The 18887-nt window shown below is 47.6% G+C and overlaps 1 pseudogene; it reads right to left on the bottom strand.

Annotated features, from left to right (window-relative positions):
• Nucleotides 1-14606, bottom strand: part of LOC135215199 (E3 ubiquitin-protein ligase parkin-like) — a 74603-nt pseudogene extending 59997 nt beyond the window's left edge.
• Between the last annotated feature and the right edge of the window lie 4281 nt (nucleotides 14607-18887).

Below are 18887 nucleotides of genomic sequence, written 5' to 3'. Positions count from 1 at the left end.
GTCCTGTCGGCAGCTACCGTCATCCTCGGCACTGGCGGCAGGTCCAGGGGGTGGGGGCTACTCGTTGGGCAGCGGCAGTCCGGGGTCGGCAATACAAAGAACCCAGGTGGCGGTGGCACCGTCTGATTGGCACGGCAGGAATTGGTTCTGGATTGCAGCCGTGGGTGTTACCGACATGACATGTGGTGTGTACACCAGGTGCGGTGACATCTCATATGCTGGTGTCGAGATTTGGTTGTGTAGTGGTTGTATCATGACGTGACCACTGCCGACCCCGCCAAACCGCTGAATCAACCCCTGCAGTCCCAGCGACTCTCACAACCTGTCCCAGGTCGTCCTCGCTGATAGCAAACCTGCGGAAGCAACAGTCGGGTTAATTAGAGGGGCTTCCTCGCGCCTGGGGGGAGAGAAGGAACCCCACCCAGAGCGGACGGAAGACCCCGAGTACAACTGGACGTCCGTTACCAAAGGAGTCACTGGACTTCGATGACTCTTGTGTCCTCGTACAGCACCCACTGCGCCTCTGACGAATGCATACACGTTACACAGGGCTCGTTGCGGGAGCACTCTCGCCCCCGACAACGAGTACAAACCTCGTGAGGATCTACATCTACATTCAAGGTCGTCTCCCACGGATGTAGCACCTGCGGTAACATAGATAGATTAGTAAGAGGGGTTCCCTACGCACGGGGGGAAGACATGCCCACCCCGAACGCAAGGAAGCCCCACATACAAAATACAATGAAGAAGCTGAGCGGGGGGCAGGAAGGAAGACGAAGAATCGGCTACCAACTTCCTGGCAGACCTTCGCTTCCCCCACCCCCGCACAGCAGTGAAAAGTAATATGAAAATGAAACAGAATACTGCCCTTGCGATTCACTTCATAGAACTTAAAGGAGAAAAGATCAATTCCCGGGTAAGAACGGAAACTTGATCCAATAATATGATGCTATCAAAAATATATATGAAAATGAAACAGAATACTGCACTTGCGATTTCATTTCACATAAAAAATCGTAAGGATCAATTCCCCGGGTAAGAACGAAAATTGATCCAGATTAAATTATGCAACCAATAAATGAAAATGAAAAGAATATTGCAATTGCGAATCCACTTTCATTGCATTCTATATACAAAATTAAAAGTTCGTGCCGAGCGCACTCACACTCTCGGTAACGAACGCACAGGGCAAAAATATAATGAAAAAAGTACTTACATTTTTCAATTACACCCTTCCGCCCAAATACATGACTCGGCGCGAGCGCGCCCGCCCTCGGCACCGAGACATAATTCAAGGGTTCATAATTAAGTAATGAAAATGAAAACAGTGTACTTACAGTTTCATTTTCAAGTCAAACAAACCATTAGTAGAAACACAATATAAACAAAGCATACGACGATGAAGCGGGCAGAGAGCGATGACGAACACGTCCTTCACACTCGCGGCCGAAAGCAAAAGTGATTTGTTTACCTCCCAGTCGACGCGGCGCGCGACTGTCGGACAAGCAGTTAACTACCGTTCTCCCCTTGTCGAAGCTTACGACCGTTCCAGCTGCCGCCTTAGCTACTTCCTATTGTTAAAGGGACCGATGGTTTGTATTACGTATCGGAACAATTGCATTTTTCTAACTATACAAACCTGAGGTCCTTTTACAATAGGAAGGTACTAGCGGCAGCTGGATAGGTCGTAAGCTTTCGAACAAGGGGTTCGGTAGTTAACTGCTTGTCTGACAGGCGCGCGCAGCGCGACTGGGAGGTAAACAAATCACTTTTGCTTTTGGCCCAAGCAAAAACTGAAAAACTGCAGAGTGAGGGGTGGCATGAGGTGGGGCTATGTGTAAAAGGACCTCAGGTTTGTATAGTTAGGAAAAATGCAATTTTGGACAAATTGTCATTTGTTCCGACACGGCATACAAACCTTCGGTCCTTTTACAATAGGAAGACTCACTTCTTGGTGGGTGGAATCTGAGTCTTTTGTGAACAGACTGGTGTTCGCCCAACCTTGGAAGCCTCCCTGGTCGTAAGAGCGAGGGAGGGATCCAAGCCTCTGTCCGATTGATCGGGGGTGTGCACCGCAGGATCAAATGGTCAGACCTCTGGACCGAGTACTAAGAGAGAGGCAAGCGTATCTCTTCGTACCAGCAATGTAAGAACTTGTTCCTGTACAGGAGCAAAGATAAAGTCATGGTTTGACTCTTGTAGGCATCCACTTCCCCCCCTTGTAGAAGGAAGTGGTGGATATTCTGCTCCTATCCCTAGTGAAAGGGATAGGATGGGGCTCTGTTCATATAGCTCACCGGCATCTCGTCCTTATCCAGCAGGGTGATGACCGTATCCTCTACCCACAGGTAGAGGGGTAGAAAAAGATAGAAAGAGAAGCCAGTCACTTTCTCATTTACTATCTATTCATACAGTCACACCAGGACTCGATGCTGTTCAGCCTGCTAGGGTCTGGGTTAGCTAGACGACGTGTTGAGCAGCCACCACGGGTCCTAAGGAAAGCGATCCAAGGACCTGTGGGCAATATCCAAAAGGTATAAGGAAGGTGCCGGTGGTCTGGTGTACAGACCCTGCCTTCCATACCTGCGCCACGGAGAAGTTCTTACGAAACGCCAACGAGGGGCCAATACTTCTGACTTCGTGAGCTCTCGGACGGGACGTACGGATGTCGTCACTACCATCAGCCTCATACGCCTCCTTGATGACCTCACGCAGCCAGGACGAAAGAGTGTTCTTGATACTTCTTTCTTGGTGACCCCGGTGCTAACGAAGAGGCGTCGACACTCAGGCCCGAGGTGTCGAGTTCTCTTCAGATAGCGCCGTAGCGTCCTCCCAGGACAAAGCAGCATCTCATCCGCATCATTATCGGCATGAAGTTCCCGTACTCTCTTCGCCGATGCCAGGTCCAGCAGAAGAGGGGCTTGTGAGTTCCCTGGGTGGGCAAGACCTTTCGAAGCTCCTCCTAGTAAGGAGATCTCGAACGAGTTCGAGATGTCCAATCCCGTCAGTTCAGGACGAGCGTCAAGGCGGCTCTGTATCCTTTGACTGTGGGAAACTGAGAGGAGCTTCTCTCGGCGAAGAAAAACGAGGAATCCGCTACCGCTGAAGAGTGCTCTGAGAGGAGATAGGCCCCGTCTACGACACCAACCACAGAAGACGGCCGACTTCCCCTGGTACACAGCTGCAGAGGACTGACGGACGTTCCAGCCATCTCTGTTGCTGCGCTACGAAAAAAGCCTTTCGTTCGCAAGAGATGGTGGATAACAGCCAGCCGTGAAGACGTAGGGACTGGACTGCTCGGTGGTACCGCTCGAGTTTGTGTGGCTGGGAGAAGGTTGTGCCAAGGGGGAATCTCTCTCGGTTCTCTTGCGAGAAGAGCCAGCAGGTCCGGATACCAAATGGCCTGTGGCCATTTGGGAGCCATCAGGATCATCCTGAGATTCGGGGTGACCAGTGCTCGACTGATCACCTTGAACGAATCAGGGTGAACGGGGAAAGGCATAGGCGAAAGGTTGTCCCACGGGTGTTGAAGAGCCTCCTCTGCAGCTGCCCATGGGTCCGGCACTGAACCGAGAAGAACCTGGAGCTTCCTGTTGTGCCGGGTGGCGAACAGATCCTCGACTGGTCGCCCCCACAGGTCGAAGAGCCTTTCCGCCACGTCCTGGTGTAGAGACCCATTCGGTCCCTATCCCTTGATCCCGACGGAGGCTGCGCGTGTCTGCTACTACTTCCTTCCCTGGAATGTAGCGTGCCGACAGCTCTATTGAGTGTGCCTCGGCCCACTCGTGCACCTGCCGAGTCAAACTGGTACAACGGGAGAGACACTAGGCCCCCCCTGTTTGTTGACGTAAGCCACCACCGTGGTGTTGTCGCACATCAACACCACTGAGTGTCCCATCAAGCGGTCCTGGAACTCTTGGAGAGCGAGGAACGCTGCCTTGAGTTTCAGTACATTGATGTGAAGGTGCTTGTCGTTCTCGTACCACACTCCTGAAGTCAGCAACTCCTCCAGGTGTGTGCGCCCCATCCCTCGGTCGATGCGTCTGAGAGCAGCTGCATGTCCGGGGGGGGAGAGTGCGCAGAGCGGAGCACTCCTCTTAAGAGGTTCCTGTCGTCCAGCCACCAGGCTAGGTCCTGCCTCACCTCCTGTGTCAGTGACAATGGAAAGCTTGGGGGATCCGTCGCCTGTGACCAACTCTCCTTTAGTCTCCCTGAAGAGACCGCAGGTGAAGACGCCCGTTAGGGACTGCCTTCCCGAGTGACGACAGGTGTCCGATCACGACTTGCCATCGCTGAGCTACCCGTTCCTGCCGAGACAGGAACTGGTTGGCTGCCTCCCTGAATTTGCTAATCCGCGAGTCTGCGGGGAAGACTCGCCCTGCTACCGTGTCGATCAGCATACCAGGTACTTCATCCTCTGCTTGGGCTCGAGATCGGACTTTTCGAAGTTCACAACGATCCCCAGATCGCGACAGAACTCGAGCAGTCGATCCCTGTCCTGTAGCAACTGCGAGCGGGAGCTCGCCAGGAATAACCAATCGTCGAGATACCCCATCAGACGTATCCGTGCGAATGGGCCAAGCAGACACCAGAGTGAACACTCGCGTGAAACACCTGTGGCGGTTGAGAGACCGAAGCAAAGTGGCCTGAACTGGTACACCGTCCCGTCGAGGATGAAGCGGAGGTACTTTCTGGAGGACTGATGAATGGGTATTTGGAAATACGCATCCTTCAAGTCCACTGAAAGCATGAAATCGTTTCTACCCTGATAGAGTCGAGCACTGAGCGTGCCGTCTCCATCGTGAACCGGGTCTGGCGAACCAACCGGTTCAGGGGAGAGAGATCTATCACGGGCGCCAGCCTCCCGTAGACTTTTCCACCAGGAAGAGTCGACTGTAAAAGTCCGGTGATTGATCCGTGACGATTTCTACAGCTCTCTTGCTCATCATGGTCTTGATCTCCTGTCTCAATGCTACGTCCTTCGATGCCCCTGGAACGTACGCCTGCTGTTGGACCGGGTTGGAGGTGAGGGGTGACCGAGATTCGAAGGGTAATAGATCTCCCTCCCGAAGGACATCTACAATCCAGGTCTCGGCGCCGTAGCGCTGCCAAGTTGCCCAATGGCTGGCCAGGCACCCCCCCACTTCCGGCAGCAGGTAGAGGGGGAACGCCGTCCCTAGCGTTTCCCCCCTTTCTTCGACTTCCTCCCAGAGCCTCCACGGGAGGAGGAGGGCTGGGAGGAGGGCTGGTTACGGCTCCCCTTGCTAGAAGTCGAAGAAGACAGAGTCATTCCCGGGGCTTCGACGCAGCTAAAGTCTTAGCCACCGAGGAAGCGCTAGCCGAGCCGTTAGACTTGGCCGCAGTCCAAGGCTGCCCAGACGCCTTCGAGACTGCCTGGTGAACCAGACGGTCACTGTCGTCAGTGCGCCGTCTGTCCACCGCAGCGTCCACCATCTCTCCTGGGAAGAGAGACGTGGAACTCCGTAAAGGTCCGTTGCGAAGTCCCACGCCGCTTCACGCCCGGCCGCCCTGGAAACCCGAGTAAGGACAGCGTCCCTTCGTCGGAGAACCAGGTTGGCCCACAGGTTCACCGTCTGGTGGGCAAGGAAGGAGATGGCTCCTCCCCCAGACTGGCAAAAGTCTCCTGAAGGCCGAGTCATCTTCGGGAGAAATTCCCCCGGAGTTGGCTGCGACCTTAGATACTGTGAGGGACCACAGATCTAGCCAGGAGACGGCCTGGAAAGCTGCCATGGCGGTAGATTCCAGGCCGAATGTCTCTTGCTGCGAGAACCACAGGTTCTCGGACAGGAGCTGCTGCAGAGACACACCCGAAGTCAGCCTGGGCTAACTCCGGGTTCACCTGTTTGGGCGGCATCGGGTCTTCAGATGGCACGTAAAAAACGCCGCTGTCGCAGCAGAGGAGGTGGAAGCAGCTTGCTCGACCTGCCAGACTTGAGCGAACCGTCTTGTCCGGAGACAAGCGATTCAACCTGGTCCAGCACTGAGTCCGCCAGCTCAGAACGCGGCAAACCCACCGTCGGTCTGGGTTCCCTCTTCGGGCCCCAGAACGACTCGAGCCAGGACGTGGGCTCGGATGGTGGGAGCAGCGATCCTTCCGTGAGGTCGTTGTGCTGACGAATCAGCGCAATAACCTCGCAAAGTTCCTCTGGATCTCAGGAGTGACTGCTTCCTGCGGAGTCGGACCGTCCAGTCCCTCAACAGGGGCAACTCCCGAGACCCTCCTCCCTCAAGGAGAGGAACAGCGACAGACCCCTCTCGGTCTGCTCCAACCACCTGTGCGTACGACCTGGCTGGTCCGAGAACCGTGCCTGGTACGTACGACGCCGTGGTGGGATCCTGAGGGGCGCACCCCTCACGATCACTCCTCAATACCTCGCCCCTCCCGGTGTAATCCGAGGAGGTTGAAGGTATGGAAGAGGCAGACCTGACGCTCCCTCCTCGCTCGCTGGCAGAACCAGCGGGCTTGGAAGACTGCAGGCGATCGCCAACCCGTCGGTGGCGATCGAGCTGCGACCTAGTCGAGCCGTCTCGCTGTGGAGAACGGCTGGACCGAGAACAGCGGCTCCGGTCTCGTGTGTCAGAGGAGCTGGTGCTGGTCGCCGTACCGATCGCTCTCTGTGAGAGTGACGGTCAGGCGACCGGCGAGCTCCACTGTCACGGTGAGATCGGTTGCGTATCCTCACGGTGCGTCAGTTCGCTGGTACCAGCCGTGGCTGGTGCCGGCGAACGGGGGGACCTCTTCCCCGCCTCAGCCCGTGGCCGGTCATGGACCGTCACGTCCCGCCCGGGTAGCCAGCTGCTCGCCGCGAGAGCGCGAGAGCTGGTCTGGTGAGAGTCGCGTGAGACGGCTGTCACCAGTCTCCGCTCCGTGCCGTGAACCTGACGCTGAGCGAACTCAGAGGTCTGGTTCCTGGCTGCACGGTCGCTGGTAAGCGACCGTACACTCGGTACCTCTCGCGAACGAGAGGCCGAGACGGACCTGCTGCTGTGGCCGAACCACTGACAGCAGGTGAGGAAGTGCCGGTGTTAGCCGGCACTCCTCTGGTCCCCGTAGTCTTCTTCCTTGCGGAAGAAGAGACGGGTCCTGCCCCCGAAGGATGGGTGACCAGCGGAAGAACCCCAACCCCCGTCTCACCAGAGCGAGACGGGCCCTTAGAAGTTCCCGAAGGGAGACTTCTTAGGGGGGGGGGAGGCGACCTTCTTCTTCTTCGGCGGGGGGAGCCTTAGAAGAAGAAGGGAAGAGGCGGCAGACGACGACGAAGACGAAGAAGACGATGAAGACGACGACGACACCTTCCTCCTCCTCTTCTTCTTCTTCTTCGTCAACCTTTCTCAGGACCGACGTCAGATCTGATCACCAGAGCGGAGCCGGGGCTGCTGTTGCCGAAGCAACAGGGCCCGGACGCACCTGTCCGAACAGATCAGCATCGGGAGCAGCGGCGCCAGGAACAGGAACAACATCAGCAGGTGCAGGCATCACAGGAACGGCGAAAACCACAGGAGCAGGTACAGGAACGGCAGCAGTGTCCACGTCACGTCCGTGGACAGCAGCTTGGGCAGGTACTGGCAGGTACGGCAGACGTGTAGGCGGTCTAGATGGGCGGAACCAGCGGCACAGACATCCTAGGTACCGGTGGGAGGTCCAGGGGCGAGCTCTTCGGGCACACGAAGTCCGGTCGCGGCAGCACGGTAAAACACAGGCGGCGGCATCACACTCCCCCGAGTTACGGCGACTGGCCCCTGCACCGATGTAGTGGTGTCACAGAGACCGCGTGCTGGGTGTACACAGGTGAGGAGGTGAAGCGTAGTGCCGGGTGTTGTAATGGTCGTGGTGGTGGTCGTGACCGTTGCATGGGTGACCGCCACGGAGCCAGCGAGATGGTAGAGCAGCCCTGGACACTCGGCACGCCCTGCAGCCCCAACGATGCCCACACCTGTCCGAGGTCATCCTTCGCGGCAACCGCACCTGAGGAGGCAAAAGTCGGGTGATTAGGGGGATCCTCTACCCGTTCGCGCGAAGACGAACGGATAGAGGACCCAGAGTACAACTCGACGTCAGGGATCTAGCGCCCTCCTCCACACTCGACAAGTCAGGAGAGGAGAAGGACCTAGAAACCCCCCCCCCCGAAGGGGAAGGCGCGAGACGTGGAAGTTTGAGCGGGCGGCAGGAAAGAAGACGAAGTGTCCGTCACCAAAGGAGTCGCGGGAGAGCTTTCCGACGACTCCTTTGCAGGCCTTCGCTTCCTCCTGCCCTCATACAAAATCCACTGCGCCTCCGACCAATTAATAAACACATTACAAGGTCGGCTCGGGAGCATTCGCGGGCCCCCGACACCGAGCACACAAATTATGAGGGTCTATCTCCGGGAAAGAGCGGAACTTCCCGCATTTTACGCCATTCGGTACCGGGCATAGTCTCCGTGGGGTAGCGAGGCGAGGAGATTCCATCATTAATTAATTGCAGTTCAATTAATAGAAAAGAGAGAAATGATTGTACTTACAATGAATTCTTTCATACACAAACACAACCATATACTCAAGAAAGCAAACGACGAGAAGCGGGCAGAGAGCGTCGAACACACACGTCCACTCGCTGTGAGGCCGAAAGCAAAAGTGGTTTGTTTACCTCCCAGTCGCGCGGCTGCGCGCCTGTCGGACAAGCAGTTAACTACCGAAACCCTTGTTCGAAAGCTTACGACCTATCCAGCTGCCGCTAGTACCTCCTATTGTAAAAGGACCGAAGGTTTTGTATGCCGTGTCGGAACAAAAGAGTACTTCACCAATTCCGAAGATCAAATCCACAAGAAAAAAGCGAAGCAAAGTCATCCAACCGCATCCGACACCGATGTTCACCGGACGCCGGCAGGAAAAGAATTGAATTTCAACCATGGGCAGTTTGTACCTGGTTCTCCCGCGAGTGAGGGAGATGACGTCATCACCACCAGTGTTGGCGACGCAGACGCGCTAAATTTGAATTTAGTATCCTGCCGCTCGTGGGGGAAATCACGGCTCTATAATTGGTTCGGTAAGACACTACAATAAAACAATAGATGAAGTCCAAAATACAGAGCAAAGTTATCAGAATTACATACCATATCATTGGGGAGTTCCTTTCCAGCAAATATAATCCTCAAATCTTCTTCTGAACTGTTGAGTTTTGGGGCCAGCGACTTTTTTATCTGGGAAATGTTCCAGGTTGTGCTAAGGCAAACATTTATCTGCAAAAATGAATATGTTAAAATAAGGATAAACAGAAAAAATGTGTGCGTAATATCAGATATTTTCTAAAGTTGAGATATGTTCATGAAAAGTAAATCTGTAACAAGGAAGCAAGGATACTATGAACAATTTTGTAAAATTATAAAGTACAGTGTACAGTAAATATATTATGTACTGCATTTAGATGGCTATCATAAAATATGAAGAGAACATCGAGCTTTCATCCACCAAACTACAGGTATAAAACTTTTGCTATTGCTGTTTTTGTGTATGTTGCAAATGTTTAATAATTTCAACTACCAACTTGTGCATAAGAAATGTGTAAAAAAGATAAGATTCTGATAAAGCTATCAAGTTTTTAACAATTAGAAAAAGAATACTACGACTAACTGTTACTCAATTAAAAAGTATTAATGCTTCAAATACAGCAAGACTATATTAACTGTTGTGTCTCTTCTTTGTTATTATAGTAATGCTAGCAAACAAACACACATACAATCACTTATTATATATTCCCTCGATAAACAGCTTTAAGGTGAAAGGGGATAACAAAATCTGCCAAATGACTAAGAAAACATGAAAGAAAATATACCATAAAAGTAAACAAAACCTAACATTTCTAAGACAATTTGTTAAGTCCCCTACACATAAAAGTCTTACAATAAATTCTTTTATACATACATACAAACACCAATGAGATAGCACTAAAAGTGTCTTAACACAATGTACTGTAAACAGAGCCAAAGGTATTGTGCCAAATTTCTTTTGGTACCTAACTCCATCTCATTCCAATATTCATCTTTTCATTTATTCCTTTTTCTCTCTTCACATTTAGTTGTCCAGCAACTTTAGCTTTATCCTAGTCTAATTTTAACATTGTTTAAGTACAGCACAAATCCTTGGGGTAAGCCACGTGAGTCCAGGTAAAGCAGGATCACTTGAATATGAGTCACAGTCCGTACCAGGTATGGAACCTAATGACAAGACCTTTGGTACACTGGATTATTTTGATATTTTTGGTAATATTATAGGTTCTGTTTTGATTTTATCTATTTAATGTCAAAGTTTGGTTGATGATCTCACTGTGGAACTAACACCAAATTGTTCACCTAACCACAATGTTTAAGGCAAGGATGAAAAGTTTGCTTTTCATACTAAGCATGTGGCATTTCAAGTAAGGATTCATTTTTGTGTAGGATCATGTTTACATTTATACTGTCATAAATTAACTCATTGAAGCACTGATAAGACATCTGAATATCACTCTTACCTTTTCACCTGTATTCGTTCTGACAAAGACTTCCAGCTGATCTCTGACAGCTGGTTGTGAACTACTAAAGCCAAACATAGCAAGCAAAGACTTCCAGAGCCCATCAAGGAGAGTGAAAAGAAACCTCAGCATAGCAAACGATGGTACAATTACAGTACATCACCCTGTAAATACAAATACAATGTTAAATGCCAGTGATAACAAAGTCTTGAAAAGGACAAGCATAATAAAAACCTCTTATTATGACTGTGCGGGGAAGCTTAGTTTGGTCTAAGATAAATCAAGGAATTTTGGTACACAATCAGTCAATAATTGTGAGAATAGCCATGCCGTCTAGATTCATAACCATAAAATATTAATTCTGACATGGTACCAAAAGACTAATAATGTTGACACATGGTATCAGTCCAACCAGAAATATGGAACCATCTACTGTCATCCTGTGCTGTACTGTAATAACCACAATGCCCAATTAATTCTCGGATTCTTCACACTTTTTGGATGCACTTATCACTACAAAGACTTAGATCTAAACTCTTAAGGATATGAAATACTTTTCATGTTTGGTAGCAGGATTCGAGCTCTCATCCAGAGTATCAGAATACGGTCACATTGCCGACCTGATCAATTATCTCTCTGTGCAGTTCTTCAAAGTTTCATAAATTCCTTTTGATTTCTGTCATGTCCCTGCTTTTTTAGAAAAGAAACAAAAACTTTTACTGCTGTAATGATACATCTTAATCTTTCGAACAAAAAAGGGATTAGTGCCACTAACAAAGGCTATTGCACCTCCTAAGCTAACCTTACCTCGGGCACAACCTATATAACTTTACCTTGGATGATATATCCTAATGAACAAAGAGAACTCTGAATCCTTTACATTAACCTTAATCATCCTTATGATTTACTATACACTTCATAACAAGAAGATTCAAGTCTCATAAGCATGACGGTCCAGTAAGGGTAGCATAAGGCAACCCTCTTCTAATATTCAAATTATTCATAGCAAAAATCTGGCTTAAAAGTGTGGGCTCAGCTCATCCTAGTAAATAACTATGAATGAATATACCAAAAAAGTTCACTGAGTACTCTTTATACAATTTCATAACAAATATATAGTTAAAGATGTAGGTTATGATAAGGGTAGTCCTTCGCGTTGTGGCAGAATGTATTTCTGGTTTGGTTATTCACTATTTGCATTCATGTATCGTTTGCTCTGGACAATCTAGCCTATTTAAACATTGCTATATTTCTCTGTATCCACTGCACAAAAAAAGGTTTGCAAGACATTATTACCCACCAGTAAATCTGCAAAAATTTAATATTCATCTCCTAAGTAAGAGTGCCTAAATAAAGTGATACAAATTTCAAGATTTGGCAGCCTGTAAAATAGAACCTAAGGCAAGCTTAGAGTAGTGAATGTCCTGCAAAGATTAGCCTACACTAATACACTCAGATATTGCACATTAGCCTACACTAATACACTCAGATATTGCACAGACTTCTGAGATTAACCTAATCTTAATTTACACAAGATGACCACAGCTAAGAGTTTGCCAATATTAACTCACTAAGAGATATTGCATATAGCAGAAGTACTAGTCCAGAGTTACAGATGGCCTGATCTATTTGAATGTCACGTTTTCTTACAGCAATTTCCCGCAAACACTCATATACCAACTTGTTTTCAGAGATGTCTAAGTCGTCAACTTTTTTATAGTATCATTTTACAAAAACTGGCAAGAGAAAAGAGAATAACATTAGAGAAATGCATTACTGTATTTCTCTTATGTTATTCTCTTTTATCTTACCAATTTAAGCAACTTTTTTGCTATATCAATTCTAAACAATGCATAGCTACCAGATGCTGCTAACAGTAAAATAGCATATAACTTTTTCTGCTGATGTGTCATAAGCTAGGTGAGGTTAGAATACGTTAGGGAAAGTAAGGTCAGAATATATCTGTCTTTTACCTAATACCTCACAGAGTTTTAGATCAGGTTAGGTGCAAGGGCAAGACAGCCAGGTAAGTACATGACCAGGCACCCTGTGTTATGTTAGGGAACATATGGTTAAGATATTCTCCTGTAATTGGCCTTATGGCACCTTTGTCCTTTACAACACATAAACCATTTATTTTAACGACTGCTTATCTTGTGGTTTGTGCAATTCTAATAATACCAATTCCTTTAAACCATTTTTCCTAATTTTAACATCTCTAAAATCCCATTTCACCCCGGGGTCACTAGAAGTGACGAGGGGATGCTCACGTGAAATCCGCAGGTTATGGCCTACTTAAAAGAAGATGCATCCTAACCTAACCTTCCTTCAATGTAACCTATCCCAGGGTACTTTGCATTGACTCAGCCAGGGGGACTACGTCACCACGGATCACTCACGTGTAAAGCAGAATGGGCACAACTAGGCTACTCTGTGGTATTGCTCTGGAGTCCCTCAATAACTTCTATTCAAGAAGGGATGCGAATAAGAAAACGAGTGATTTGCAATGACAATAACATTCAGAAAGGCACGATACACAAGATTAGGATTATTCGAAAATATGTGGTTCATGTATTTGGCAAGAATTACCATGGCCTAGGCCAAGAATTATCTAATTCTCGCTCTAAGATTATTTCTTTATTATGGTATTTGAGGATGTTTAAAGTTGAGGCTAATTATTCATCATTTGGAAGAAAAAATATGTAGTAGCCTAGCTAGCAGAGTATATTAGGGTAAATGATCGCATCGAGTCCATTTCATTCGAGAAGACTTCTTTTTCACTACATAGGTATTTAATTGGTGAAACAACAGTACAATTAGGTACATCTTTCAGCATACCTTTCAAAAGATTGAAGTTTTGTCAACATAATGAGATATACTATGAAAGCGCCATACGACTTAAAACAGGCATGCGAGGTCTTCGTAAAATATGTTTTCAAGGCAGTTTTTAAATCCAATAGGTATTAGGCTAGAACCTAGACTACATTGGCCCAATCTTAGGGTATGGCTCGGTATGCCGGTATTTCTACAGAAGCACTCAGCACGGACTCCAAGGAACGTAACCGCGGATACGATATCCACTAGGGATTGGGGCGTCCAATGCATTTCAATGTGTTTAGTACTGGCCCCCGGGGGTTAATTACAGTCGTCCGAATAAATATTACCTAAAATTCTTGTTCAGCAGGTAAAACTGCATAGTAGCTAAAACAGCAACTGCCATAGCTAGGTAGTCTAGGCCGCCGCGGATAAGTAGTACCCTAGATCTACCAGTATGCCTACTTAATGGGGCTCCACATGAAATCATAAGCACATCATTGGTATCAAATAGCTCAGAAATTAAACTGACTGTATAAAATAAAATCCCATTACAGAAATATACTATAGTATAGGGTAAAAAAACCGCATGGTACAGGGGTGGACGATGTACGATCAGTGTGTACAACCCAAGAAAAGTACATTATAACGCGTCCTGACACCGGAGTAGAGGTCTTTAGCTCCGTTTCTCACCAACAACAAGTCGCGTCTGATGCCCATCTCCGATGTCAGGACACGTTATAATGTACTTTTTTTGGGGTTGTACACATTGATCGTACATCGTCCACCCTGTACATGCGGTTTTTTACCTAGTAGGTATACTAAAGCCTAGCAGGTTGCACATTAGACAACGTAACTACTACTAGTACCTAGTATACCTAAATAACAAGTTTGTTTGCACTAAAATAAACAGAATATTGTTCTGGCTAAGGCAATAAACCTATGCTGGGTAGTAAGCATAGTATGAAAATTACATAACCGTAAAATTCGTCCGGCTAAACGTCCATTGCCCACCATAGGAAAAAAAAAATAGCTAGTAGTAGTGCCAATGACTGCCCACACTTGGGGCACGAAAACTATGTCCTCCTGCCCCAAAAATTACAATTTTCTTATATCACGGTACCACCTTATCTTCAAATTTAAAGATTAAAACGTATGGTAGCGATACCTTTATCAGAATACCATTCCCATGGCATATATATATAATGGCGATTCGGCAACTTCCACCATCAGCTGGTCTTTGTTTACATCAGACATTCGTCGCCCTCTTCTTCTTCTTTCTTCGTCTTTTTCTTTTCTCCCGTTATTCGGGACCTAATTTGAATTTACACACACACACACACACACACACACACACACACACATACATATATATATTATATATATATATATATATATATATATATATATATATATTGTGACAATGTGCCAAGTATCTGGTTACTACACTTACCATTCATTAACTGTTACCTCACAACAGCCAGACACCTGAACCATCATCACAGGTACTAAACGACTGAATACTCTAAAGGCAACAGTGATCCTGTAAGCAGGTTGAGACATACTCAGGACCAGTTGATTCCTTTAATGTACATGAGTTGATTACAGATCAAGGGATGAGCGGGGAACTGACTTGTCTTTTCCCGAACCCCGTGCAAAGAGATACACATAACAGGGAAAAAACATATCGTACCTCAAATGGAACATTCCTACACCTCCCCTTTAAGATCAAAGCTCCCCATTCAAAGCAAACATAGTATATTTAAAACATAAGTATAGATTTCTCCTTTTAGTTGCAACAATAATAAAACTGGTAAAGGTAGTAACATATGAAGTAAAGGGAATTCAGCTATAATAAAGATAGTCCTTCGGACACAGCGCTGGAACATACATAAATGGTAAACATGACAAGAGGAAACACTTATTAAACCCAAATAATCAGGATTAAAGTATATGCACAAAAACTTGACATGTTTAGGGGATATTTATTAAACACAACTAAAATGAATACTCTGTAATATAATCATCGTGCCATTGCGGGGGACGACGTACCCTAGTGCTACTTCTCTCCTGGGTGGGTACTGGGCCAGCTCCCCGAGGCGGTGGGAGTAGGTTCTCCCTCAGGTGGCGTGGTGGGTGGTAGGGATCTCAAATGCTTGCGATTTCTTGTCGAAATTCTTCCACTCCCGTCTAACCTTATGCGATATTGGCGGTATCTATTCTTTTCAATAACCACCCGCTTCTATTCCAGGCTCGTGTAGTCACATCCTGGATAGCTACCCTCTCCCCTATTTGTAGGGGGGAAGATCCTTGGCTTTCTCATTATACTTGGATGATATTCGTTGTTCAACAACGCTTCTTTCCCTCTCTCTTGCGGACAAGGTTCCGACCAATGCTCTGGGACGAAATGATAACTTTTTAACATTGGCACCGAATCTCGAAGTTGGCGACCATGGCCAGCTGTGCAGGAGACTTATCTATACCACGTAATGGTGTATTTCTATACTGCAATATCGCCTGAGCTACCTTGTCATTGTCTAGCCCTCCATCAGGTAGAGTATTGCCCATTAATGTTCGTTTGGCGGTGCGCACAGCAGCGTTCTGCCCGCCCGTTGGACTGGGGGTAGTGAGCAGACGACACTCTCATAGATACCCCCCACTTACCAAAGAAATGTCTCATTTCCATGCTCGTTAGATTCGTGCCCTCGTCACTGATATTTCTTCAGGTGCTCCCCACTGCATAAAAATATCTTCTAAAAACTGGGATCAATCTCGCGGATGTAGTTCCGTTAGCGAAGAAATAAATTTCCATCCATCCAGTCAGTCGATCGGCGTAGACCATATACTGCCTCCCTGCTACTTGAAATAAATCTGCAAAACAGTTCTCTGAAACGGATATTCGGGAGGGGAGTGTATTATAATACTTCCCTTTGTTGCGAAGGTGCCGCAACGTTGCAATCATGACACTGTGCCCTATAATTTGCCAAGTCACCCTCAATCCCAGGCCAATAAACTGCCTGTCGTGCTCTTCTGATCATGGAGTCAGTTGATTGATGACCTGAATGTAAATTGGTTGCAATGCGTAAACGTAGTGCCTCCGGAACTACCAGACGAACATGCCCCTCGTCATATGCATATGTGACTAATCCTTCAATGACACTCAGTATCACGTACATTGAAAAAAGGTTTTAGGCAGGGCTCCACTTGAGACCTTGACGACGGCCAACCCTCTTCGCTGACACGTCGCTGCAATAGTAAATAATCAGGATCCTTCTCTGCTTCCCCCCTCATGGTAGCCCAGTCCATAGTAATGACGTCATCCGCCAGCGATGACGTCATGGAGGCAATACAAACTTCGTTCATAAGTTCCTCCTCTTCTTCGTCTTTGACGGTAGTTCACTGCGAATCACTGGGTATCTTGATAACGTATCGGCTGCCGAATTCTTCTTCCCCGGCAAATATCTTATGGTAAAACTATATTGCATAGTTTTCTCTTCAACCTTAGTAGTCTCGGGTTTGCAATGTCTTTTAGGCTCCTATCCCCAAAGAGTTTTACCAAAGGTCTATGGTCCGTGATTAAAATGAAATTCGGGCATCCCAATAAAAACAATCTCGATTTCCTAAGGCACCATACTACTGCAGCCGCTTCCCCCTCAATGACGGCATAGCCGGCCTCCGCCTCCGTCAGGTGCCTGCTGCCACATAATGCCAGTTTCCATCCCCCTTACAACAAAAAGGGGCATTGAGATCCTCGCAATTGCAATATTGTTGCAATATAACAAATCCCATTCCTTCTCTGCACCCAATCGGTAACAACGCAGTGCGCCTTGTCTTATCATAATATGTCAGTCCGTCGCCCAAACATCTTGCAAATGCTGTCCCGGGCTGCAAACAAAACTGTTTTGAAGGCGTGGTCCAATAAACTTTCCGATGGGGGGATTTCTTGAGAAGATCCCTGAATGGTTCCATTACCGGTGCTACAGCCACGAAAGGGTGCAATTTGGTTCACAAGTCCAAACCAAGATCTTATATCCGTGATAGTTGGGCTTGCAGCATGGGGAAGTTGTTAATGGGCACTCATACGCTCATTAGAAGGTTCTATAATTATCCCAATCAAGTTCGTACCCCACAAACTCTACCTGTCTTTGACAAAATCGGAATTTATCCGGATTCAGCGTAATACCATTATCTACACATAATTGCAAAAAATCATAAGTATGCCAAAAGGCTCCCTCAACACTGTCGTCATATAACAACACGTCATCTATGCACTTGTACTTTCTGTGTACATCAATAATAACGTCATCGAACCTTTTCGTGATGCATCGGGGGACGCGCAATGACCCTAGGTGTTCGACAATACTGGTATCTCCCCCATGGTGTAATAAACGTTGTCAAATCTGTCGGCTCTCCTCATCTAATGGCACCTGGTGGAATCCGGGCATAGGCATCAACTACAGTCTTATATGTACGAAGTGGCACACCCGAGACCATGTCAAAAGGAGCACATGTGTGATGCGTTTCTCGTTTGCAATTCTTATTCAGCTCTTGATAGTCCCGGTCCTCCGTGGTTTACCATTTTCTTGCTACCACTACCATCCTTGCACACCAGTCGTAGCTGTACCAGCAGGGACCTCCCTAATTACTCCTAATTTGACATCTTCGTCGAGCTGAGCCTTAACATCGGCCTCCCAATGCTTAGGAACTGGTATAGGTGTATGACACGCATAGGGGATGGCACCTTCCCTCAGGTGAATGTGGTGAGGGGCTCCTTTCATCATCGGCAGAGGGTTTCTTGAAACGTTGAACGTTAGTCTTCGCAAAACGTTGCAGTAGCCAGTCCCTCAGCCTAGGGACATTCTCCTCCGTGGCAGCGTTATGGCATCTCGCGCGACGACCACCACCCCCTACCCGTGTGAGAACGTTTTCTTCAGGCATTTGGCGGGGGTTAGTCGACGCAGAGGGTTCGAGTGACGTCATTCACGGTAGCGACAGTATGATGGGGAAACTTTGTATGCACTAGACCTAGTGATTTACACACTCCTAAAGACATATAAAAAACGGGTAGCACCTTGCACAACGATAACACTAGTGCTCACTGATTTATCACCCAATTCTATAGCATATCAACAGACCATATATTCTCAATGACTTCTCCCTGCGTGATTTACAATGACATTACACGAGAGAGATTAGGTACCTTCAAACCCCAATTTTGGTAACAAATCTACCCCTACTATACACACTTCTGCCCCAGTGTCTGGAACAGCCTCAACGACGACACACTCACATGAAAACTCATGCTTATTAACCTTTATTTTCACCATCGGCAGTTTCCCCACTGCCGCACATAGGCCTACCTGGCGATTGTCCGCAGGTGGATGGTGGAGGCAACAGTGCATGACGTAACAGACGCGTCCACAATAGGCGCCGTTTTGGCGGGCTGTTGCCCCCCTTGACAACAGAATTTAGCAAAGTGCCCCACAATACCACACTGAAAACAATTAACATTATCAGCAGGACATTTTCCCTGCCAATGAGAACGACCACCACACTTTTTACA

The sequence above is a fragment of the Macrobrachium nipponense genome, chromosome 5 (genome assembly GCF_015104395.2).
Source record: "Macrobrachium nipponense isolate FS-2020 chromosome 5, ASM1510439v2, whole genome shotgun sequence".
Taxonomy (NCBI): domain Eukaryota; kingdom Metazoa; phylum Arthropoda; class Malacostraca; order Decapoda; family Palaemonidae; genus Macrobrachium; species Macrobrachium nipponense.
The sequence above is the reverse complement of the archived record's forward strand: the minus strand, read 5'-3'. Positions and strand labels throughout refer to the sequence as shown.